The following is a 27241-nucleotide window of genomic DNA, read 5'->3' as shown; positions in this document are numbered from 1 at the left end:
ATACTTAACTTTTAATGAAGGTGAAAAAGTACCAATAGCTTACAAATCACACTTGTACACACAAGAAGAAATTAAATTTACTTCTACAGAAAAAATTCTGACAGAGTTTCAAACTGCAGTAGCAAAAGAGAGAGCCCTCGCACAGGGTAAGCGCATAATGGCCGTTACACCTGAACCTGCCTTAGAAGCAGTAACGAAAGCGAGCATTCCCAATGCTAAAGCTTTACATCCAAGATGGATACAATGGGTTAATTCTCTTGCTGTGACAGAAGTTGAATACGTTTTCGATCCTTATCTGAAAACACAAGCATTTTTACAATATGAACAAGAATGTCCTCTGCCTACTGAAATTCTGCCTCTAGAGCAGTTTGAATGTATAATTTATACTGACGCATCAGCACAGCCTGCTACTGGGGGTAAACAAGCATATAGTGCTGCATGCGCGATCATTAAATGTCGTTGGCGAGATGGCAAATTCCGACCAATGGTCACTAAAACTCAATCTCTAGGAGACTGTACAGCTCAGCGAGCTGAACTACAAGCATTCAAGGTGGCGCTTGAAAATACGGACCGCGAAATTCCACACACTCATAGTGTGCGATTCGTATTATTGTGTTCAATCTGACAAAGAATACTTGCAGAACTGGATTCAAAACCGTTACAAAGATGCAAAAGGTGGCACAATCAAGCATATGTTGCTTTAGGAACAGGTAGTTCAGTTACGACAAGGACTACAAAACACTCATGTGATACATACACTGAGTCATCAACGTGATGGCGTTCATGTTGCAGGGAATTCATTGGCTGATGAAGACGCGAAGGCAGCTGTGCAAACGGATTCCTTAGCTGCAATCACTCGTTCAAAAACGAAAATAGACGACGAAATAATGCAAGCTGTCAATGCTTCAAGCAAAGACAGTGGTAAAACATTACCAAAAGGCTTTCCACTCAAATACTCATACATAACTGATGCAAATAATGTTCCATTTGCTCGAATCCCTGGAGTGGAGCATAGAGTAATTCCAAACATGGAACATAGATTAGGACTCATTTTAGCAGCACATGAAGGGCTCGCCTATGCACATGCAGGTGTTTCCGCCACAGTGTCATTATTAAAACAAAGATACTGGTGGCCGCGTATGAGGAAACCAACCCAAAACTATGTTTTAGAATGTGAAATCTGCCAAAAGATGAAAGTCTCTACTATGAAACGTCCTACGCAGACGCCCCTGTTAATTTCAGATAAACCATTAGCTTGCGTTTACCTGGACCACTGCGGTCCCTTGCTAAGGGATAGGAACTATAAATATATTATGATCACAGTGGATTCGTGATCAAGATTCATTTGGATGTGGCCTCAGCGCTCAGCTGACGCTCAAACTGTTATAAAAGATTTGCGAGCCTTTATCGGCACATACGCAGTCGGCACGCTACATTCTGACCAGGGTCCTGCATTTAGCTCTCGAGATTACAAGGAGGCCATGGCCAATTTGGGCGTTGCATTGCAGTACTCTAGTCCATTCCATCCTGAGGGAAATTCGGTAGTGGAGAGAAAAAAACGGGACATAACGCAATCTATAACAGCTAGGGTATTAGGCTCGGGTGACGGGTGGGTCAAGCATCTAATACGTGTCCAACATAGTCTTAACAATCTGCCAAGAAGTTCTCTAGGGGGTATCACTCCATATAAAGTCCTTTTTGGGACCAGAATGATCGTAGCGGACCTCGATTGTCAGACTTCAGTGGTAGACCAAAAACCCTTTGATATCAAAGATCGTTTGGCTGTTTTGCAGGACTTAAATGAAATAAGAATGAGACAAAGTAACGTGTTCCTGGAGCCAACAACCACTGAAGAAAAAAAACGACCATCCCAGCAAGGCCTGCGGGATCCCAAATATTGGGGATCTAGTCAGAGAAAAGATCGCGAACAAGAAGGAATTTGGGCCTTCATACAGACAACCAGTACCTGTCCTAGCAATCCATGGATCAAGAACAGTATTACTGCCGCCCCTTGCTGGAAAGAAGGAGAACAGGTTTGTGTCAATCGACCTGGTAAAACCACATCATGTGGCCGATCATAAGCAGTAGGCCAAGTGGACTCCGCCAATGCAGCAGACGCCCAGCTCTAGCTACTATCCAAGAGGTTCAAACTGAGAGACTCATCACCTTTGAAGAATCTGCAGTGCGAAATGAAGGACTAAGCAACAAAGCTATAGAACTTGTACCTCTTGAAACCCAAATGACAGTTTGTTAAGAAACACCTGTCTACAATGAAGTAGCATCTGCCTATATAAATGTAACAAGTGAGCAAGTGGTTCCAGCGATTTCAACGAATCCTGATGCAATCCCTACAATTGACAGAACTGCCTCTGGCTATTTCATTAACTTTGATACGTTTTCCAAGGATCCCAGCGAGCCTGAAACAACTCCAGTAAAAAGAACTTTGAAATAACAAGCAACAGACCTTTTTCATCACCTGGAAAAGACTTATCTGGTTTCACCATGGATTTAACTCTGGATTGTGCTGAGTGTGCTCTTTCTTCTACTTTGGTTGGCTCTGGTAATAACTTTGGCAATGCTGATAAATGGAAGATATGTACAAAAGGACACAGCAAGTAGGAACATCATCTTACTCCTCAAGCCACACAAATCATCTCATCGTGAACAAAGAGACTTGTGGTCAGTAAACATCACAGCCGTTCCTATACCTGGGGGTATAGCTTAGGACAGAACTGATTATGACATTTTTGGCCCTGCAGAGCTGTTGAAGATTCCACACCAGTTCAAGATTTCCTTTGAATGACTTTGTTGCATCTAGTACCTTTTCCGATGATTGGAACTTCAAGACCAATAATAATATGATGTTAGACTTAGAAATGTCTGCTGTATTTACAAATCATGACTATTTAGAAGGTTCATCAGATTATGGACAAATGTATTGTTATAATCATTATTATTATTATTTTTTTCACAACAATTTTTATTGGGTTAGAACACAATAAGTCATCATATCAGTAAGTGCCATATCAGTCATAATCATCTGCATTCTACAAGGTAGGAACTTAGTTAAGCAAATTTTCAATCAGAAGAGCATTTTCTCATTTGCATATAGTTCCTTGCAACAGTGTCAGTTCAATGGATGTATGACGTTACAACGCATGCTATTACAACGCATGCCTTTACGACGCAAGTTTTACAACGCAAGTCATTACAACGACTTGCGTTGGGGGCGCTGTATTGTGAATAGTTTAATTTACTATTCCAACTCCAGTCCCCGTGGATAGCAGGGAAGGTGTTGGAAACTATTCCCTATCCTAGAGCGCCCCCCAGCGCAATTCGTTGTAAAAGTTGCGTTGTAATGGTTGCGTCGTAAAGGTACTTCGTTGTAAAAGTTGCGTTGTAAAGGATGATCCCCCAGTTCAATCCATGCATGGATGCTGGAACAAAGTCCCTGAACATTTACCTCCCCCCAACCAACCTCAAACCTCCCCAACCATTCCCCCTTCTTTTCCCTTCCTCAATACACCCCACCCCCCTCCCCTAGGCGTGTCGTAGTGTGTCTTCGCCGGAATGCAATTGGGCCTATAACCCTGAGGTACCTAGCAATCGGACCAATGGATAGATTTGTGGTATGAAACGTCTCACTTTACAGGAAGGGGTAGCAGTTTGCCATCCGGCCAAGGTGAGGTTCCTGAGAGCGCCTCGATATACTAAAGTGGGCGTGCCTCTGGGCTATTTGCTGGAGCCTCACCATCCTCATCCGCATAGGGTGTATGTTCCATGACCAATCTTTCCCAGGCTCTCGCCCTCTCTAGCGCCTGCTCATTACCCGTTCTGTGTGCAATTTGTAGCCTGACAGCCCCCTCACAGTTAGCCCACTTACTAAATTCAATTTTCCATTTATCTAAACTGGGACCCTTTCTCGCTTTCCACTGGGAGGTTATGGTTCTCTTAGATAGGAGGAAACCCAGGTCTATAAATTTACTGGTGATTTTGTTCTTTGAAGTGTCGGGAAACCAATGGAGGATACAATGTGCCATGGAGGGCTGTAGGTCCCTCTCGGTGACATCCCTTAGCACTGCTGTCACCCCCTGCCAAAAAGAGTCAAGAGATGGGCAAGCCCACAACATATGTTTGAAATCAGCGTCATCCATTGCGCATCTTGGGCAGGATGCTGACTGGGTTGGGAAGTATTTATGTAAACGGACTGGTGTTAGGTATGCCCTGTGTAGGATGTGAAAATGCACCAACTGGAACCGCGCATTTCGCATGCTTTTCCAGGCCCTCTCCACTATCCCATTCAATGCCGTGTCTGGTATGTCCTTCCCTATATCAGTTTCCCACTTCGTCTTTAGAGCCTTCAATGGGGTTAGGGCTTCTTGGGTCATGCGCCTATATAAGCATGTTACTGCCTTGATGGTGCCCACAGCAACCACGACATATTGGCAACCCATAGAGGTAGGTGGTTCTGTCAGGCCCTCTTTCCAGTGTTTTCGAACCGCCGTCGTGATCGTTATAATCATTATGGTCATCATTTCTTGCACAAATCTGCAAACCCTAGAAATGTATCAATGTATAAATAATGGGAACATTGTCCTACGCCACCATACGGAAGCTCAAAAACATATAATGAAAAATGTCCATACTTTTCAGGTTTCAATGTATCCAATCCAGAATCATTTTACTTTAAAAATGTTAATAAGACAGGAATGACAAATACCAAGCAAATTTATTCTGCAGCCTTTTATGCTCAGCTGTCTACATTAGGTTTTGACTTTTGGAAAGACAACATTGAGACAAAGCCTGTCTGGGGCACGAAGGATTGGCAAGTGCAGGGGATAGAAGCTTTATTTAGAGCCTGCATCATCCCAGAGCAAATTATGTTTTTGAATGACACTGTCCAACAGACATCTTGTCTTGGGTTAGCCAAGATAAAAGACCTAAACAAACCGTCCATACCTGCACCGACACAAGATGTGATAACACTTCAGAGGGGGAGGCCAATGTAAATATTATTTTGCTTTACAACAGAACAGCTCCAGATTGGAAAAAAACTGGTAATCTGGTCCACAGACACAAACACCTGTCAAAATAAATTCCTAAATAAAACTCGGGGTTCAAATTCACTGGGCCAGATCCAAGATATGTTCAGAGACAGCATCCAGGGATAGTAACAACATACAGTATAGGAAAGTTATGCCTTGAATGGCTACAAAGATCAATTAAACAACACTTATCTTTACTTAAAGATGGTGCTGATCTTAGGGAATTCTTGCTAGGACCAAGAACACCGCGTCATAAACGTTTTATATATGCCGCTATATATGCTGCATATAAGGAAATATGGAAGATTACACAATCAGAGACTGCAGAAAGAATACGAGAAATTGATTGTAGTAACTTAGAGAAATCTCTCTCTGTAGTTGATAATGGGTTAACGACTCTGTCGTCCAGGATATATTCTTTGGACAGCATAGTATCTTCTGCCATAGACATCATGGAACAGGACTTGGTCATGTTGCAACATGGTCAGTCGTAATTACGTTCTATAATGCTATTAGGCTGGACATTACAAAACCTTCATTCAGGCAATGTGCCTTGGCGTCTAATCAACACTACGTCACTGTTTTCAGAATTTAATCTCACTGATAAACAGATCAAACTGGCACAGAGGGGAGCAGACTATACGTTGCTGAGCATTGAAAAACTGAAAAGATTGACATTTACTGTCGCTGAAAAGCCAGCTACTGAATGGATCATACCTGGAACAATCACTCTGCCTGTTACAATTTTCCATTTTCAATATTGCCTAAAACACATACCAGCAGGCTTATATGTAAGGTTGGGTAAAGAATACATCAAGACATCCTGGGAATTATCGTACACTCAAAGATGTTGGAGTGGGAGGCGTGGAGTGTTTATTAGCGGGAAAAACTGTGAAAACGCACTAAGCGGTTCCCTCCTTTGTCAGGATATAAGCCTACACGGGGCCTGTGATGGTTCCTCTAACAACTTATCCTGCCACCTGCAAGGTTCTCCGGCTGCGGTGATTGATCCACTTTTTGGCCAACTTTCCAATGGAAGTTACACGATCACAGCTGCTGTGGCATGTTGCCAGAAATACCATATCTAGTAACTGTGTCAGCCAGGGTCACTTGCTGTATGCAAGTATTGTTTCCTAAAACCAAGACAGACCCGGAGTCGCCACTTTGGCCTTCACTGAACATCTCTTCTATACAAATTGATACTTTAAGCAGAATGAAAGCCATTCTTTTACAAAAAATTGTGCCACCGACCTCGGCCAAAGAAACGTATGATCTGCAAGTCGCAAGGACTTCTGCAGAGATACATGCCCTCCTAACTACAAATTGCCCTATTCATTTCTCAGAAATGTTAAGTCGTATCTTAAACATGTCTGATACGAGTGGTATTGTACATGTATTTAAGACAGTATTTTCAGGACTGTTAGCACCTTTTGAAGCAGTCCTAGGAATATTTGCAAACTTCGTGCACTCTGTGTTTGGCGGATTGCCTCTCATTTTGGGACTCGCTGCAGGGATATTATTTTTGCTCCTACTGCTGCGATATGGCAAGTCAATTCACCAGCAACACCCAGTTCACCGTGGAGACAACTCTACTGGCGATGAAGTGTTGTGAGCGCATCGTCCAAATTTTGGGACTACCTCGTCTAAGAGAATTGAATACCACTTGGTTTCTATCATTCAGACCAATTTGGCAAGATTGCATCTTACCTGTTCTACAATGCCTGCTATGCGGAGAAGAATGCGTGCTAGACACTTGTCTGACACTCCCATCAGTCATGCCAATGGATGTTTATACTTTGCTGGAACCAGTAACGGCCCATGCACTGTGTTGTCCCCAGCGGCTACCAATTCTGATGATGGCATTCATTGAGATCTCACAGACGCAAAATGCTACTGTTGAGGTACGAGAAACGACAGGCACACAGGTACCATCTGATTCGAACATTGCTAATGCGACCAATGCTGACGGCGATGCTTCACATCTATGTGCGGTTGATCTTCTTAACGAGGTAATCCAACTTTCAACTACAATGGTAGACAAATGTTTTACAGATTTCGAAGATTTGATGTTTTCTCCAAACACCAACACTGACTTTTAATTTGGCACACAGTGTTCTGAGAGACTCTGAATTCAACCTTCTTTTTTTCAAAACAAAGTTCTAACTTTGGAACTCTTTTTTCTATGATTAATTTTTGTTTTCCAAATTTGTATTTTTCATCACAAAGTAATCTGCTTAAAGTAGATCTATCATAGAGAACTAGACATTCTATGAAAAACTTCCAGAGACAATATTTAACCTTGTCCACATGCAAAACAGTTTGTTTTTTTACATGAAATTGTTTCGGCACTTTTTTCTTCTGTATTTACGAGCCATTTCATAAATGTATTTTCGTGATTCATTCCGTTAGCATTCTCAAAATGTCAACTATATGCTTTTAATGAAACATTGTGTTGGACCCGGCCTCGTGGCGTGGCCCCCCTCCTCCCGCATGGCGGGCCCTGGACGACATCGACCCCTGTCCTCCCCCCGGAAGCTACCCTCTCCAGCCTTCAACGAGGGCCGCCACTCCTGGCGACCCCTGGCTCTCCCCCTCAGGAACACGGCGACTCCTACTCGCACCACTCTGCTGGTCCGGCCCTACCCCGGGCCGCCATCTCAGGCCCCGACTCCATCTTGGGCCCTCCACGTCCGGACCACGTGGCCTCGGCCCGACCTCGGCCGCGGCCCAAGCGAAGCCCCGACATCAAGGCACCAAGATCCGACCAGGTGGTAAATCGGCCACTTGACGGATCAAGGAGGAGGGGAGTTTCGATGGCCCTCCAGCCGTCCCCGGACACCTGGTTTCGATCACCCTCCGGCCTCCCTGGGCGCTGGCTCCACCCCCCTGCTGGGTGTCTGGACACTCTCATCCCGGCCCCTCCGACCCCCAGGCGCGAGGGTCCGGACCTCAAAGGACTCCAGACCTATATCTGGGGCAGCTCTGGAATGGGTCAGGAGTTGTATCCTGGAGTCGAGAGCCCTGCTGATCGAATCGCAGCTGACCCTGACAAGACCTCGTTACTCTGAACCCTGAAATCATCTTCGGAGCCCTGCTGGTGCTGCTGCGGTCCGACTTCGCTGACACCATCTTCGGAGCCCTGCTGGAGCTGCCGCGGCCCGACCTCGCTGAAACCATCTTCGGAGCCCTGCTGGCGCTGCCGCGGCCCGACCTCGCTGAAACCTTCTTCGAAGCCCTGCTGACGACGTCGCGGCTCGACCTTGCGGAACCCCCCAGCTCGAGGATTGAGAGCTGCACGTAGGGTAGTCTGGTGCCAGGCTGGTACTAAGACTGTCCCACTACCCTATTCCCCCAATTACCGAGACATTAAGGATCCCTCGATCCGTTTGTATATACATTGCTGAGAGAACCTGCCTTGATTGCTGATAAAGTCTTTAAGTATCCATCCTCTGGTGTGGTGTCCATTTGTAGTGGTGGGATTGCTCGGCTGTACGATTCTAGGAGAGGAGCCTCACCCAGGAGGCCTCTCGACGGTGCTCGGCCAACTCCAGAAGGAGAGGTGGGTCTCGGGGTGGTCAGTCAGACATCTTCTGCCTCCCCTGGGATCGCCTTTCTAACATTGGTGGCAGGCGGTGCGATCCGAGCCGACGCAAATCGTACAGAGAGTAACTCACCCACTACTGACAGAAACACACCACAACCATGAGTATCGAAGAAACCAGACCGACCGCAGAGTTCCAGAAGTAACGGTTGGAAGAATATACCCACAAAGAATTGAAACAATTCTGCAAGGACCTGGGCATCGCTACCACTGGACTAAGCACCAAGGACGATTTCAAGTAGGCCCTACAAACCTGGGTGGAGGCAGGAGCGACACCACACCAGACCGGAGATTACACGGTCTCAGACATACACCCGGAAAACCTCGCAACCTCAGCGGAGGAAAGACATACCAACGTAAACACCGGCCTCTCCCATGAAGACGCCCGAGAGCGAGAAAGGAGCCGACTCCACGAATTGGAGCTCGCCCGACTCCGTCTAGACGGAGAACTACAGCTGGCCGAGAAAAAAATAGCCCTTGAGCAACTACGGCTGCAGGGAGACCTGGAAGAGAAACGGAGACAAAGGGATTTAGAGGAGAAGAAGCTCACGTTCGAGCACGAGCGGGGCTTAAAAGAGCTTGAGATCAAGGCCAAAAATGGTGAGACCAGCACCTCCGAGAACCGGAGCCCCCCTCCTCCTGCGGACACGAAGGTCTACATCCCCAAGGATGTCGTCAAAGAATATTATAAAAACGACGACATCCAACAATGGTTAAAGGCCTACGAAGTAGCTATGTCCTCTCATCGAGTACCCCAAAAAGACTGGGGTGCCGGCTTATGGGGGAAGTTTGTCAGCAAAGGGAGAGACGCCCTGCTAGAGCTCCCAGACACCGAGATGACCTCTTACGAACATATGAAAGGCGCCCTCCTTATTCGCTATGGGCTCACCCCCGAGATGTACCGGCAGCGATTCCGAGACTGTAAAAAAATCCCCGGTACTACATGGGTGGAGTACGTGAACTTCTATAGTAGAGCCCTAGAGGGGTGGATCAAAGGCAGCCAGGTCACCACCTACGAGCAGCTGTTCAACCTCATCGTATGGGAGCACCTCGCCAACAACTGTTTTGTTGTACTCAGACAGCATCTCCTCGACAGCAAGCTGACCGAGCCCCGTAAGCTCGTCGTCGAGGCCGATCGATGGGTGAGCACCCGGGTCCCCCGGAACTCGATGGGCGACTACTGCCGAGCTCCCCAGGGGTCCCACTGCCCACAATGCGGCGGAGGGGGCCAGAACAGGGGCCGAGACTTCCCCATGGTGCCACCCTGGAGCCCGCCCCGGGGGCCGCCCCCGGCCCACACTTTGCCATCCCTGGCCAGAAGAGGGGCCCCCCAGCACGGCCGGGGCCCCGCGTGAACGTTACCTGCCACAGATGCCAGCGACCCGGTCACTATGCCAGTGACCCCCACTGCCCGATGAACCAACGACCCGGCACCACCGGTCCTCCAAACCGCCAGATCGCTGCCGCCGCCCTGGGAGAAGAGAGGGGCGAAGAAGAGAACTATGACGGAGACCAGGCCGAGTGGGAGCCCGCCGCCATGTCCCTGGTATGTCTAGGCGAAAGAGACATGGTCCCCCGGGCCCCGATTCCCAGCAACACTCAGAAATACCGCCAGTGGGTCACCATTAATGGGCGCTGGGCCGAAGCCCTCCGCGACACCGGAGCCAGCGTGACGGCCGTCCGTTGCCACTTGGTGACCCCGGCCCAGATCCTGCCCAATGTGCTGTGCCCAGTACGGTCGGCGGACAATCCAGAGAGCCTGTGCCAGATGGACCGAATTCCCTTCGAATGGGGTGGAGTGTCGGGCATGCTGAAAGTGACCGTCCGGGACGATGCCCCCGTGGACTGCCTCCTCGGGAACGACTTAGAAAGTTCCCCCTGGGCCGACGTCGAGCGGAGAGAGCATCTGGGGATGCTAGGCCTCCCCGAGTGGGTCTGTGCGACCACCCGATCCATGACCGCCCGGGCCACCATCCCGACTGAATCCACCCCGACCGAAGAACCGGAGTGGCCCGCGCCACCACCGCCCGCCAACCCCAAAGACGCCGACCCCGAGCCCGGTCCCCTGAGGCCCAATGGTGAAGCAATTGCCGAGCTCGGCGACCTCCCGGAACTAGCCCAATGGCGCCAAGAAGGTGGCCCCACACGCGAACAGTTCCGTCAAGAACAGAAAGCGTGTCCCTCCCTCGAGGGGACCCGACAGCAAGCCGCCGCTCAAGCCGCCGGAGACCCATCGGGGTCCCATTGGATCTATTGGGACAACGATCTCCTCTACAGCGAACAGAAGATTGCCGAACTGGGGTCAGCCGGGTGCTGGTAGTCCCTCCGGTTCAGAGACTTCCTCCTGAACCTGGCACACGATGTGCCCCTTGCCGGGCACCTGGGGCAGGACAAAACCTACAGCCGCCTGGTGACCCATTTCTACTGGCCAAAAATGAAGAATGATGTGAACAATCACTGCCGTACTTGCCCAACCTGCCAAGCCAGCGGGAAGAGCGGAAGGAAGCACAAGGCCCCCCTTCAACCCTTCCCAGTCGTCAACACCCCATTCGAACGGGTGGGGATCAACATTGTGGGGCCTATGGAGCCCCGAACATCTCAAGGGCACCGTTTTATTCTCGTCCTGGTGGTCCATGCCACCCGCTATCCAGAAGCCATCCCTCTCCGGACCGTGAAGGCCCCTGTGGTGGGCCGGGCGCTGATGGGGATCTTCTCCCAGGTGGGCTTCCCCCGAGAGGTCATCAGTGACCGGGGTACGAACTTCATTTCCAGATACATGAAGTCCCTGTGGCAACAGTGCGGGGTCACGTACAAGTTTACGACCCCCTACCACCCCCAAGGGAATGGACTGGTGGAACGTTTCAACCGAACCCTCAAGGGGATGATCATGGGCCTGGAAGAGCCATTGCGACGCCAGTGGGACGTGTTGCTGCCCTGCCTTCTCTTTGCCTATCGGGAGGTCCCTCAGAAGTCTCTGGGGTTCAGCCCCTTCGAACTATTGTACGGGCACCCCGTCCGGGGTCCCCTCAGCCTGGTCAAAGAAGACTGGGAGGCCGCAGTCAAAGATGCTCCCCCCGACGTCTACCGGTACCTCCTGACCCTCCGAAACCAGACTCGGCGGTTCCGGGAACTTGCCAAAGACAACCTCGAGGCCAGCCAAGAGGAGATGAAACGCTGGTATGACCAAAACGCCTCGTGCCTTGAGTTCGAGCCGGGCCAACAGGTCTGGGTCATGTCCCCGGTCGAACCATGTGCCCTCCAGGTCAAGTGGACTGGGCCCTTCAAAGTGGTGGAGCGCAAGAGCCCTGTCACCTACCTGGTGGACATGGAGTCCCCCAGAAACCCCCTCCGGGTCCTCCACACAAACAGGCTCAAGCCTCACTTTGTCCGGACAGAACTTAGCCTGCTGATGGCTACTGATGACGGGGACGAAGACGACTCCGAGCCGCTCCCGGACCTCCTGAGCACCTCCGAGAAAGACGGCTCCGTAGAGGGGGTCACCCTCTCCTCCGCCCTGACCCCAGAACAGCGCCAGGACTGTAAAAAACTGCTGGGTCAATTCACCGACTTGTTCTCTCTCACCCCCGGATTCACCCAGTGGTGCGTCCACGATGTCGACACCGGGGACAGCCCGCCTGTTCGACACCGGGCCTACCGAGTTCCCGACCGAGTTCGGACCTGCATTCAATCGGAGGTCTCCAAGATGCTGGCCCTGGGGGTAATCGAACCCTCTGACAGTCCCTGGGCCAGTCCCGTCGTCCTGGTCCCAAAAGCCGCCGCCCCTGGCGCCACTCCCGAACTGCGATTTTGTGTAGACTACCGGGGGCTGAACGCCGTCACCCAGACCGATGCCCACCCCATTCCCCGGGCCGATGAACTGATCGACCGCCTGGGGGCGGCCCGCTACCTGAGTACATTCGACCTAACCTCCGGCTACTGGCAGATCGGACTCACCCCGGGCGCCCATTACCACTTCAGAGTAATGCCCTTCGGGATGAAAAACGCCCCCGCAACCTTCCAGAGGCTGGTGAATAAGGTACTGGCAGGGCTAGAAGAGTTCAGCGCCGCATATCTGGACGGTATTGCGGTGTACAGCCTCCACTGGGCCGAGCACCTCAAGCACCTCTTGGAGGTCCTGACGGCCCTCCGACGGGCCGGACTGACCATCAAAGCAAGCAAATGCCAGATAGGCCAAGGTTCCGTGACCTATCTGGGACACCAAGTGGGGAGCGGCCATGTGGCTCCCCTTCAACCCAAGATCGACGCCATCATGGCATGGGAGCCCCCGGTCACCCAGACAGCCGTCAGAGCCTTCCTGGGGCTCACTGGGTATTACCGGCGCTTCGTGAAGAATTATGGGAGCATTGTGGGCCCCCTCACCGAACTCACTTCCAAGAAGCAACCACAGATGGTGCTCTGGACCCCCGAGTGTCAGGCCGCCTTTGAGACTCTGAAGACAGCGATGTGTACCGCCCCCGTGCTCCAAGCCCCCGACTACAGCCGGGAATTCGTAGTCCAAACAGACGCCTCCGAGCACGGGGTCGGGCGGTCCTTTCCCAAACCAACCCCGAAGGAGTTGATCAACCGGTGGCCTTCATCAGCCGACGTCTGCTGGCCCGAGAGCAACGCTGGAGCACCATTGAACGAGAGGCCTTCGCCGTGGTGTGGCCCCTTAAGAAACTCCGACCCTATCTCTTCGGCACCCACTTCAGGGTGCAAACTGACCACCGGCCCTTGCGGTGGCTGATGCAGATGCGGGGAGAGAATCCAAAATTGCTGAGATGGTCCATCTCTCTACAAGGGATGGATTTCACTGTGGAACATCGCCCCGGCAACAACCACACCAACGCAGACGGCCTGTCCCGCTTCTTCCGCCTCGGCGAGGAGAACCCCCAAGAGGATGGGTGACTCTCCCTGCCTTCAGCTGGGGGGACGTGTGTTGGACCCGGCTTCGTGGCGTGGTCCCCCTCCTCCCGCATGGCGGGCCCTGGACGACATCGACCCCTGTCCTCCCTCCGGAAGCTACCCTCGCCAGCCTTCAACGAGGGCCGCCACTCCTGGCGACCCCCGGCTCTCCCCCTCAGGAACACGGCGACTCTTACTCGCCCCACTCTGCTGGTCCGGCCCTACCCCGGGCCGCCATCTCAGGCCCCGACTCCATCTTGGGCCCTCCACGTCCGGACCACGTGGCCTCGGCCCGACCTCGGCCACGGCCCCAGCAAAGCCCCGACATCGAGGCACCAAGATCCGACCAGGTGGTAAAGCGGCCACTTGACGGATCAAGGAGGAGGGGCGTTTCGATGGCCCTCCGGCCTCCTTGGGCGCTGGCTCCACCCCCCTGCTGGGTGTCTGGACACTCTCATCCCGGCCCCCCCAACCCCCAGGCACGAGGGTCCGGACCTCAAAGGACTCCAGACCTATATCTGGGGCAGCTCTGGAATGGGTCAGGAGTTGTATCCTGGAGTCGAGAGCCCTGTTGATCGAATCGCGGCTGACCCTGACAAGACCTTGCTACTCTGAACCCTGAAACCATCTTCGGAGCCCTGCTGGCGCTGCTGCTGCCCGACTTCGCTGAAACCATCTTCGGAGCCCTGCTGGCGCTGCCGCGGCCCGACCTCACTGAAACCATCTTCGGAGCCCTGCTGGCGCTGCCGCGGCCCGACTTCGCTGAAACCATCTTCGGAGCCCTGCTGGCGCTGCCGCAGCCCGACCTCGCTGAAACCATCTTCGGAGCCCTGCTGGCGCTGCCGGGGCCCGACCTCGCTGAAACCATCTTCGAAGCCCTGCTGACGACGTCGCGGCTCGACCTTGCGGAACCCCCCCAGCTCGAGGATTGAGAGCTGCGCATAGGGTATTCCGGTGCCAGGCTGGTACTAAGACTGTCCCGCTACCCTATTCCCCCAATTACCGAGACATTAAGGATCCCTCGATCCGTTTGTATATACATTGCTGAGAGAACCTGCCTTGATTGCTGATAAAGTCTTTAAGTATCCATCCTCTGGTGTGGTGTCCATTTGTAGTGGTGGGATTGCTCGGCTGTACGATTCTAGGAGAGGAGCCTCACCCAGGAGGCCTCTCGACGGCGCTCGGCCAACTCCAGAAGGAGAGGTGGGTCTCGGGGTGGTCAGTCAGACATCTTCTGCCTCCCCTGGGATCTAACACATTGCTTATATGCATACAGCACCAATGCTCTTTCGTGTACAACCAGTACCAATGCATTTTTATGTATTTTGGGTGGGTTTTAAATACTTGTTGTATAGATAGTTTTTACATATGTTTATACATGTTTAGAACTTTGTATGTCGTTTTAGATTCCGTATATGGATTTTCCCGATTCATGCCCTTATATAGGTACAATTCGCGTTGCGCGTATTTAGGCATAGAACTCCAGACCTTATTTAGGCATAGCCGATGCTAACCAATTACAGGCATGACTACTTCCATCTATTCACCAAACGTCACAACGATTTCTTGGAAAACCAGTTTAAGCCGTTAGGGACTTCCCCTTGTTTGAATATTGATTTCTCCAAGAACTCAGTTAGTTTTATAAACGAACAACTATTCCCTAGGGGTTCATTCATGACGTTCATATACTCGACTTTACGTCAAACATGGCATTCCTAAACACCTTCAAGGTATAACTATACCTTCACTTGCTATGGCAAAGCACGGTGGTTCGGAGCAGTTCGACAACCTACTTGCCCGACACAGCTCGCTACAGCAAGTGCCGAAGGAAGCTGACGCACTTATCAGGAAGCTGCCCTCCTCTGCTGAGAAATCCAGCTCCAGTGTTTCTGACTCCTCTTGCGGGGTGTTGGGAAATCAAGTCCCGAGAAAGAGATACCAGACCTCCTTCATTCTAAGGTATGGAGCTGATTAGAACCTTAAGAAACCTTTGGTAGTTTCTTGGCAGAACTAAACCTATGCTAAAGACCATACTTACTTCCTCCCTCAAACTAGACTTAGGTTAGGTACATTGGGGTAGGCGTATTTTAGAAGGACCAGTTGAGTATTTTAGCCTATGTTATTTATGTATGTATTTTTATATGGCTTAGAAACCATACAATGCTCTTAGAGTATTATTTCATAATACTGTTTACGCTGTACACATTATACTTTGCAAACTGTCTAACGATTGCAGCAGTTCATATCTGTAGCATGAGAAGGAAGACTGTTCAATAAACCCTTTTTAGTGAAGAGCCCGTCTCTCTATTTGTATGCACCTCTGTAGAAACGAAGCATGCACGATTGAGTGAGTGAAATACTTATCTATTGTTTCCACGACTCTGAAGATGTTATTGCAGTCCTAGGGAAACAAAGTTGTCATTTTTATGCGTTTGTCAGAAACGAATCCCTTCTTGTGAATTCGAGAAAGTTTCTAGTGCCCACTCACAATTAAGTTTAGTATATTCGATAGAGACCTACTGACCTAAGTCCTACGTCAAATCTATAGGATATATTATTCCAATGCGCAGAGCCTATTGGGAATATAGGAACTACACTACACATCCTAGTCCAATTCTTGGAATTGCCTAGAAACTGGGAGATTAATAGGTAGCGATGGCAGGGATGTCACTACATCTTTCTTTATGTTTCGCTAAATAGCCAACTGGGATTATAGCGTCATACAACGGGGTCAGTCCACTTTGTGGTTTTGATAAGTAATTAAGGGCAGGCGTGAGCCCACCAATGCCCTTGATCTCTCCTCTTCCGTGATATTATAAACAATAAAACCCTCTGTGAAGGGGCTACTGGAGTGAGAGGAACGTAGTCTGAGACTTTGATACGTGATTTCAAAGAGGGCTTTATTTTCATATATGCTCTCCTCCTCCTGCTTGTTAGTCTCTCTCTTGCGAAATCTGCTGGGTCCGTCCTCCGACTGCCAAGGGACTCCAGAGTGAGGAAGATGGTAGGTCCGCTCCGTTTGGGATGAAAGAGAAGAACATAGAAAATAGAGGGGATTTAGTTTCGTGTCTGGGGCTTGTATTACGGGACTGGGAGTGAGGGAAACCACGTGCTCTCGTGACTTTACAGTAATGCTGGAGTGCTCTAGTGCTCGTGCTGGGTAGAGGGCAGGAGACTGTACAGGTATCTACAAACACTGTCTTTAGTCCTTAGGCGGTATACGCCGACCCACCCAACCCGCTGGCTTGCCCCATACCTCTGATAGCCACGCTCCTCCCGCGGGAGCGTGGCGGGGCGATGCGTGGGACCGTTGGCCTCCTGGCTTGTTGCTCTCGCCTGCGCTCGTCACCTCGTCTTCTTCTACTCCGTCCGGCTTTCGCTGTAACAACCTTCTCTCCTCGCCTGCAACTCCTTCCTCCAGGGAAACGCTGTACGCCCTGTTCCGGGTTCCTCCTTCTTTTGGCCCGGCTGCTTCGCTGACGTAGAGGGGAGGAGTCTCGTCTTCTCGGGAGGAAGATTTAAAGGAGCCGCGTCCGTCGTGGCTATTATCCCAATGGTGTTTGTCGGTTTCGTAGTTCCACTCCTCCTGTAGGTACGGGGAGTCGAGCTGCTGAGAGGAGAGACAAAGTGGTGACAAGGGGACCGCAGACCACCAGTCCCGGACATCGTCCACACCGGCCCCGTCACACCCTCATAATGAACAGATAATGAATTCTATTGAAAAAGAGTGGTGATCGGGGTAGAAGAATGATCCCCAAAAAAGTTATACTGAACTACCACTGCATCAGAATTAAGAACTGATGGACTAGTATTTAATCTCTTGTCCTAAGAAAATATAGTGAAATTAACAAAAGCCACTGTTTCGCTAAAGCATTGACTTGATTCTTAATATTTATTCGATCACACACATTTAATCATAAAATAATAACAAATTTGCATAAATATTATCATAAAAGTATAAACTCTGTGCTCAAAGTCTCATCTGATAAAAACTCAATGTGACAAGCAGCTAAACCATCAACAGAGAAGACTGAGGTTTTAGGAGCTTGTGTTACGGACGAGTGAATCTAAATAACAGGTAATTACAGAAGATAACATCACTGATGATTGTACAGTTTTCAACTTAATTTGCTGTTATCATTAACTGCTGAATTGTTAAGAGAAACAATATGTCTCGTTGAATGATTAGTCAATGATTTTACTAGATTTCCCTTCACACTCAATTCATTATTTATTTTCATTTGCCTTTGAGCCTTATTTGAAACCAAAATTATTTTTGAAGCAAGAGCCTGTTTTAAAGATGTCTTCCTCAAAAGTAATTGCCTAGCTTCCATTTCAATTACAGTGATGGGTCCTCTATATGCACCAATGTCTACAGAGCCCAGAAAACAACTTCTCAATCGGGCACAATGTCCCTTTCCCTTATCCATCATCAGCTGGATGATGGTTTGTGTGAAAGAGTTAACATATCGACATGTTGCCGTATCCTAGGAAACTGCATATTGATGACTTTCTAGAGATATTGCTTTTCTACACAGAAATATAGCTTTTCTACCAACATATACAAATGTGTCACTAGTTACCATATAGTTGTTGTGTAGGAATTCTTACAGAAATGTGCACTCTATGTAAATGTATGTGATGTACATCTCTGCATGGGATAATATGGGGTAATCTGAAAAATGTAAACGAATATAACTAATATCTTAGTGGTACCATGATAGTTCCTGATCACTGTGAAATCTTAATTGTAAATTCATAATATTATGCTGAGCAAACTGACATCTACTTATATGAGGTGCATACAATATCCCAAGAAACAGAATTGTGGAAACATAACCCCAAGAGAGTCCAGCATTCGCAACCCTGTCCACCCTGCTATAGCCCCACCACCTGCAGGTGCAGCAATGACAGAGGAGCGCAGTGAGATGTCCCCAACTTGATAAAGGAGGATCCTAAGGTTATTGGGGAGTGGGTGGTCTCCAAATGTCTTCTACTCTGCAGACTGCAGATGAGCAAATAATCAACAATAGCAAAGATGGAAATCCCCGGACATGCACAGCAGTGAGAATTACAACCTGGAACTGGAACACACAGTGTTTGGAAGCAGTAGGAGCACCTCTGCCAGTGGTCCAGACTCAAAGCACTGGACATGTTAGGGGTTCTGGACGTACCAAACAGAAGAGAAATGTGCAGGCCTGGTTGGCACCTCTGCAGAGGACAGTGTTGGTGACCTATCTGGAACAACATTACCAGCTGGTGGCTTACAAGCATCACCAGCAGCAAGTACCCAGCACTGTTTACTTCTGCTGGGTACTTGCAAAGATATTCCCCATTTCAACATGTTTGTGTTTCTTACTGCGTCATGGTCCAAAGCCCTGAAGAAGGCCTATAATCTTTCGGTATGGGATGAAACGTATTGACTCTCCCTTCCTGGGACAAAGGTAGAGTCAAACGAAAGACCAAGCAATAAAGTAATCAATGTGGTCATACTGGACTTCTTCAAGTTATGATATGGTTTAATGCAGATTGAAATTACCACAAAATAACAATTACAGCTGAATCTGTATATACAAGGATATACTAACCATAATGCATATCTATATATATATATTCGTTCAAAACATTCTACCGAATCAGCTTTGCTGTTTACGGTTGAGACCCTACGATTGGCGGTGGACCAGGGTAAGAAGGCCGTCTTGATTTTACTCGATCTATCGGCGGCCTTCGATACGGTCTCACACACCATCTTAGTGGACCGTTTAGCCAACGCAGGTATAGGAGGGGTGGTATTGGCGTGGCTTAGAAATTTTCTGAGCAACAGGCGCCAAATTACGGTACTGGGCCAGTATCAATCTGAAGCTAAAGTCGTCAGCTATGGGGTCCCTCAGGGCTCGAGCTTGAGCCCGGTATTTTTTAATCTGTACATGGTGCCCCTGATTGAGCTAATTGCTAGTTACCAGATTAGCACAATATCTTATGCTGATGACACTCAGCTCATCCTGGTCCTGGATAGGGAACTGCCTGGGGCCGAGGAGAATTTGAAAAACTGCCTTACGGCCACATTTGAGTGGATGACTAACAATCACCTCAAATGTAATTCTGGTAAGACGAAATTTTGCCGTTCGGCTCTCAAAATTTGTTCTCCCCGAAAGACTGGTGGCCTGATGATGCTGAAGCCCCTCCAAACACTATCTCTTCTGCCCGAAACTTGGGCATCAAATTCGACGGCCATTTGTCCTTTAAACAACAAGCGGTGGCCGTGGCTGGTACGTGTTTTCATATCATTAGATCTCTGAGGAAGTTTTTTGATCTGCTTCCCTTGTCAGTAAGAAAAACGGTGGCAGTTGCTTTGATTACATCTAGACTGGACTACTGCAATGGCCTGTACGCTGGAGCAAATAAGTCCGTGCTCCACAGGCTGCAGATGGTCCAGCACGCAACTGCCCGTTTGGTGTTACGCTGGCCTCGTAAGTCATCTGCCTCGGCCGCTCTTAGGGCTCTTCATTGGCTACCGATCTGTAAACGGATCCTGTTTAAGATTCTTCTGATTACATTTCGAGCCTTCCAACAGATAGGGCCTATATATCTGGCCAACGGCTTTACGCGCTATCAGCCGACGCGTTGTCTGAGGTCTGCAAATCAGAACCTGTTAGTGACACCCAGATTTAAGCGGGCCACTAAAGGTGGGAGATCTCTTTTTCTTCTGGGCGCCAAGGCCTGGAACAAACTTCCGCCGCAGCTCCGATTGATGTCAAATGAGAGCAATTTCAGGAAAGCGCTAAAAACCTGGTTGTTTTCACTCACTGATGCCGCGTGTAGAGCACTGGTGTAGAGTGTATTGTTACTAGTTCGCCTTCATTCCCCCTGACCCTTTTCATCTGGGTTGGTGTTAAGCGCCAAGATACTCCCTGGAGTGGTAGCCGTGCTATGAAAATGCACTTTACATTACATTACATTACATTACATTTAAAAAACAAAGTATGTCCGTTTGTCCTTTATGCATTACTACACCATTCATCCGATCGGCATGAAACTTTGGGAAGTTGTTGAGTACACTCCCGCCCAGGTTTCTGGCTAAAAATAAAAAGAAAACTTTTTTTTTAATTGTTAAAATTTGTTGAGTACACTCCCGCGAAGGTTTATGGCAAAAAAAAAAAAAGTTAAATATCGGCCCCCAGCCACTCAGGACCCTCATAATCTTTCCAATACTGATCGTTTACACTTTCCGGTGCAACTCGCTTTTGCAATGACCATCAACAAAGCACAAGAACAATCGCTGCAAGTGTGTGGACTAGATTTGGAGAATCCGTGCTTCTCACATGGACAACAGTATGTGGCCAGCTCACGCGTCAGAAAACCTTCTGATTTATTTGTCTACGCACCTGACGGAAAAACAAAAAATATTGTGTATTCACAAGCACTCGCATAACAAACAGAATTAAAACAACACTTTGAAATATTTTCCATATTAAAATGAATAAGTTTCAATAAAAATGACACAATGTAAATTAAATGTTATCACAAGTTTCCTTAAATTTCCTTTCTTCTGAGATCGCAGCAACGCGCGACGGGTTAGCTAGTAATTATATAAAAGTGTTCAAATAATATAGAAATCTACATAAGTACTAGATTGCTTTATTTAAAAAAATCATTTGAAGGCACCCGATAATTTTCTCTTCAGAGATTGGTCAATAAGGAACAATCTTGAAATATGAATGTATACCCTGTGTTTCACTATTAAATAACAAGGATGTTCGGTGCTTCAGGTAAAAAAAAAAAAAAGAATTTAGCCAGAAAAGCGCTCCCTGTCCCTTTAACACAGGTATTTTTTATATGTGATCTTTCATTACCAAATGGCGGCACAACCGTACCTCGCCAGGGCCCACTGGGGTACCAGAACTCACATTGTCCTTGGGGGCTGAGGGGCGGGACACAAACATAATGACAAGGTTAAACAGGACCAGGAGCAATGGATGCGACTTCTAATAAATTGAAGCATTGCACAGCAGCAGCACCAGTTTGGAGATGTAATGGGAAGCTGCGTCAGATTATCAGATGTCCAGAACTATGCACCAGCAGCTGGGTGTGATGGAAACCATTTGTAACTGGCTAGCTGGAATTTCCAACGAGGACGCAGCCTCGTCTTGTCTTCCTCCCCATCCATGTGTGTGAGGCGTGGGCAGCTGCAGGGGTCTGTTGACTCTCAGCCCTTCTCGTGGGAGGGGCCAGAGCTCATCAGGGCCCCAGCCAGGGGCGGGCGGTGCATCCAGTCCAGTGGGTCTCTGTGTATTCTGATACATATAGTAAGTTATTTATTAAGTGACAAAACGAAACCGCAAGTGCCAGAATACAAAAAAGCCTGCCACGCCACGTGTATATGTAATTTCCGTCTGACACGCGAGAACTTGTGAGTTCTGGAAGCTGCCAAGTGTCCGGTGGTCTCAGAGGACAGGACACCTTTCTAGCTTTTAAAAAGAACACCACTCTAATTTTACGTTTGGCTGCAAGCAAAACTACAACTCCCAAAATGCAAAGGGCTGGAAGTTGGCTGACCTGACAGGCGGACAGGGTCCAACCCATGCAGACATGTAACCCCTGGGGCGGTCGGTCCTCTCTGCTCTGGCACGCATGCACATACCAGCAGGCAGATCCCTGTGACAGGTGACATTCTTTCTTGTGTGTTCCTTCCTTCCGTGACCTCACCTGTCGCCTGTAGAATGAGGAAGCGCTCGGGGTTTGCGGAGCGCAGGGGGCCGGCGCAGTCCGAGGGCGTGCAGCGGACCGGGGCACTTGTGTGCAGGCTGGAGGCAGGAGGGAGGAGGCAGCGGCTCGCGTGAGACCCAGGGGAGAGGCGGCCGGACACCGGCGGCCGGCACAGGTGAGCAGCGTCGGCCTGGAGCAGACCCCCCCTCCCGGGGCGTCGGGCTGCAGCGTGTCGAACACACTCCCCTCGGGCACCGCGCCCCGCGCTGACCCGCTGCACACAGAGCCGGGCTCGCTGACCTGTAAGTACACCTCTGTTCAACCACACACTTTGTTTCTTTTACTGCGCCAGTCTGCACTTTTCTCCCTCTTAAAGTGAGGTTTAGAAAGACAGGAAGCAGACATTGCACTCTAAAGGCTGTTTGTGTACAAAATAGGAACTGTTCGTTCTTGTGAATATATTATATGGACCTGTCAGAGTGTTTCTTGCCCTTCTTGGGACACCATTTCCAGTACTGGAGTTTCCTTAAAAAAACCTCTTATTATTCGTGTAAGGAGAAGGCGTAGACTACAACTCCCAGAATGCACCAGTTATTTACGTGCAATATTCCCAGGCACATGCGTGAGGGCTCCTCCAGTTCTCAGGTTTTTATTCGCATTTTGGGACTTGTAATACTATTTTTTATAATAGGGTCGCACGGACTACAATTCGCAGAATGCAAACTGAAAAAAACTGCATTTCACCTATTCACAAATGGCAACTCTAAATTGGAAGCCTGTTGTGCCAAAGACTCGGTCAGAGGTTTCCATGGTCCAGTCACACCTTGGGTGTTTTGCTGTCTGCTGTGCTGAGTCGTGCAGAGTGTCGCACTGAGCCTGCTTAATTTGCAGTTTTATGCTCGTGTTTTATGTGCTGCGGCCATCAGCAGGGTAAACTTAATCTAACAAAACTGCTTTTCCAGCTGTTGTCTCACCCCACCCCCCGGGATGACGTCACCCAAAAATATTCACAGCCCTATCCTCCAAGAAAACATACTCACAGGTTCTGATTTTCTGTTAAACTTTGGAATGGGAGTGGAAAGACTTGTCGACCTTCACCGGTGCAAACGGGTCAGCGTGTCTTTGGGGTCGGGGGTGGGTGTTCCTGGGCTATCGCAGCACGATATTTATCTTGCAAACTTCCTTATTGAAAGCCAATGACGTTTCATATTTATCTAATGAGCGCGGATGCTGAAGGTTACACTGTGCCAGGTGTAGTGGCAAATTTATTATTAACCATTAAGTACGACGCCTCTTTTTGCCTTAATAACGGATAGGTTTTTGGACGCTGACAGAATGGTACAGATTTCATCTTTCTGTGACGGTTGAAAGGCTGAGCTTTGATAACGCAGCACTTTCTTATTGCACGCCGGTCAGTGCACTTACTTTGGCGAGCGCGTCTTATTGTCCGTTAAAAAACTTTGTGCATTGTCTTTTAGAATTAAATTTCGAAAAATAATTTCCCTCTGTGCTAGCATCTGTGCCTCCGCTTCAAGAGGGGTGAAAACTTATTCTTGCGGTCTGGGCTCATAGCGCACAAGGATGGCGCCCGCCTCTCGGAGTCCGGCATTGCCATAAGGACCTCACCTGTGCCCCAAGGTTGGGCTATGTGCACCCACTTATGTCACAGTTTCCTTCCAGCCGGAAGTGCAGCATGTCAGCACCCACCCCTTCTGGTGTCTGATTGCTAGGGGGACCTATGGGCCGCTTTGAGATCTGGACTGTCTTTACCAGAATTTACACACAGAGGGGCACATGCATCAATGTACGATTTTGCGATTCTTAAATTGCGAAAATTACCGAATCGCAAATTAAGAATTGCAAAATGGTATGCATCATTTTTTTGACTATTTTTTTGGGATTCGGTAAACATCGCAATTTTTACCGAATTCCAAATAAATAGCGAATTCCTAACTGCATTTTCGCTATTCCCATTGATTCCTATGGGCCAAAAGGCCCATAGGAGTCAATGGGAAGGCATTTCAAAATTCGCAATTTGTTCATGCATTCCATGGGTGCAGGGGGGGGGGTCCAAAGGACCCCCCCCCCTGCACCCCTGAAATGTATTTTTAAGTGGATGTTTCACACACACATGTCCTAAGGACATGTGTCTGTAACATGCAAGTTTAAAAAATGATTTTTTTTGCTTTTTTAAACATTTTCGCAAATTAACACGAGGGTCAACCTCGTGTTAATTTGCACTTCCAATTACCAAATTCGCTATTTTTAAAAAAATGATGCATTGCATTTAAGGAATCGCACAAATGCGATTCCTTAAATGCATTCACATTTTTTAGAAATGCTAAAAAATGCGAATTGTGCACAAAAGTTTGATGCATCCCAAAAATGGTTTTTGCATTCGCAAATGGCCGATTTTTCCGATTCGCACCGTTTGCAAATGCAAAAACCAATGATGCATGTGCCCCAGATGGAGGGGGGTGTCCTGCTCTGCTATATAGGGGTGTTATATAGATTCGAAACGGGCTTGCGAGAATAGTAGACTTTCAATTACCATTATCAGCTAATAACAAAGATCTTGAAGGGGTATTAAGAAATATTTTTATACGCAGTTCAGGAGGATTTTTGGAAATATTTAAAAAAATACCTGGTGCTTTTGGGGGAAGCATTCACAGATTCCCTCCACGCTGAATTGTTGCATTTATAAAACGAAAAGAGAAGGAGGCGTTTGCTTAAATGAAAAAAAAACGAAGTCATATATCAGCCTCTGAACAGGAACAAGTGCTAATGATCGGATCTTCTGAGATATAGGAACTTTTTAAATTCAATTTGTGTTTCATGTCTCTAGTTCGCTTCATCAGGGCACTGTGGTCTGTATGACTTTCTTGTGTGATGCCGGAGGTTGTATAACTGGAGGCAGGGCCAGTTCTAGGATTTGCGAGGCCATGGGCTAAAAGGGACCGTGCAAGGCCCCCTCTAATTTAGATAAGTGACCCCTTGCAAGGAGACCATTCAGAGACGTTGCGGGAGGCCCATTGTCCAGCATTTTTGCGCCCCCACAGTTTTAACTTTCAGCCCACAAGCATTTCTTACACCTTCAGTCCGATAGGTGTGAGAATGAAAAATTGTCTAGCAAACGCGACAAAGAATTTTCAATTCTATTAAGGACACGGAGGCGAGGATTATGCTTCTCTTCACTTTACTGACAAATACAGCAGCCAATAAAAACTTTAAACTTGCATGACCCCGGAAGGACAACCCCCTCCAACAGTCTGCACCAATCACTATCAAGTCCATGATATAATTGTCCATGCTCAACCATACGACCTCCTCCTTTCTTTGCGAATACACCATCAGTCCAACAAGACCGGAGGCCAACGTGGCAACTATCGCATCCACCGTCGAGGAAGGCACTTCCTGCACAACTGCATACAGTCCCAGATCATAGGCTGGTCATCTCAAGTCTGCTTCTGCTGATCACCTGAAACAAGAACATATGTCGTAATGGCTATTCCCAAACTGGAAAATACAATCAAGCCATTATAATCATTCGGGTGGGTACAGTACATCACATAACCATCCAATAATGCATGAAACACAGTTCTGCAAGCCCGGGTGGGATAATCCTCGCCTCCGTGTCCTTAATAGAATTGAAAATTCTTTGTCGCGTTTGCTAGACAATTTTCCATTCTATGTCAGTCCACGGAGGCTCAGATTATGTTAGTTTAAAGTTTCTCCACCACCACTGAGGCCACATCCACAATAGGTTTATGGTAAAACATCTTGAAAGTGGATTCAGATGACCAATCTGCCGCAGTCATAATATCCTGAAGCCGGGAACCGGCACCAAAAGATTTAGAGGCCATAGCCGCTCTCACAGAGTGAGCTCCAAATTTAGAGGTATCAATACCGGCTAGGTCCAACAACCAGGTAACCCACCTGGCCAGAGTCGCACAGGTGACTGGGCGGAAAGGTCTCTGCAATGAAATCAACAATTGACCAAAGCCAGTCCTAAATTCTCTAGTACAATCCTCATATACCTTAAGACATTTAACTACACACAATTTACTGTGATGAGGAAAAGCAGGATAAGCAATACATTTAGTATGTGTCTTCATACGTTTAGAAATCGTAAAAGAAACCCCCGTGGGAGTGAATACTCTACCTGACAAATCCAAGGCCCGAATATCCGACACTCGCCTGCAGGAGATCAAACAGAGCAAAATTGTAAGTTTCGCTGAGAGCTGTTTGCGAGACAGACCCTCATTAGCCGGCCAGGCCGTCAAAAAACGCAAGATCACTGAAACATCCCAAAGCTCAGTGTATTTAGGTTGAGGAGGATTCACTAAACGGATCCCTCTGACTACTTTACACACCAGTGGGTGTTCCCCAACAGGCTTGCCTTCAACATGCGGATGTCCCGCCGAAATAGCCGACCGGAAATTATTGACCGATCTATAAGCCATTCCTGACCGTGCCAATTCAGATAGAAAATTCACTATTACAGTGATATCGGATCTCCCTGCCGTTCGTTACACCAACCAACCCATCGTCTCCAAGCTGACTCATAACGCTTGTGAGTGGAAGGTGCCCATGCCTGTGATAAGAAAAAGAGAGTGTCTTGTGAAACTCCCGGCACTTGCCAACGGCGCCGGAAAGTCTCCACGCCATGAGGGACAACTGATCGTGAAGGACCAACGGGTGGCGAAGACCCACCGGGTCCGTAAGAAGGTCCGGAAACGATGAGATCCGCACCGGTGATGCACAGGCGAGACTCATCGCCACCGGGAACCAAGCTTGTGCTTTCCAACACGGGGAGATCAAGATCAACTCCGCCTTCTGCCTCCGAACCTGAGCCAGAACCCTCGGGATCATGATAAATGGAGGAAACGCATATAGAATGCCCGTCGTCCACGACTGAAGAAAGGCGTCCGAGCTGATCGCCAAGGGATCCGGACGCCAACTGTAAAACTGGGGCACCTGTCTG

General features: G+C 48.6%; 1 protein-coding gene and 1 pseudogene across 1 annotated transcript in view; one reads left to right on the top strand and one right to left on the bottom strand.

The window, feature by feature from the left end:
- Nucleotides 1–248: 248 nt before the first annotated feature.
- LOC144762938 (uncharacterized) overlaps nucleotides 249–27241 on the bottom strand; it is a 29787-nt pseudogene continuing 2794 nt past the window's right edge.
- LOC144761965 (uncharacterized) overlaps nucleotides 22192–27241 on the top strand; it is a 374127-nt gene continuing 369077 nt past the window's right edge. Inside the window, exon 1 of the mRNA XM_078647134.1 lies at nucleotides 22192–22559. The gene's annotated coding sequence lies outside the window, so the exon portion shown is untranslated. The remainder of the gene's footprint in view (nucleotides 22560–27241) is intronic.

Source organism: Lissotriton helveticus, chromosome 6, assembly GCF_964261635.1.
Source record: "Lissotriton helveticus chromosome 6, aLisHel1.1, whole genome shotgun sequence".
Taxonomy (NCBI): Eukaryota; Metazoa; Chordata; class Amphibia; order Caudata; family Salamandridae; genus Lissotriton; species Lissotriton helveticus.
This window is presented reverse-complemented; position numbering and strand designations above follow the sequence as displayed.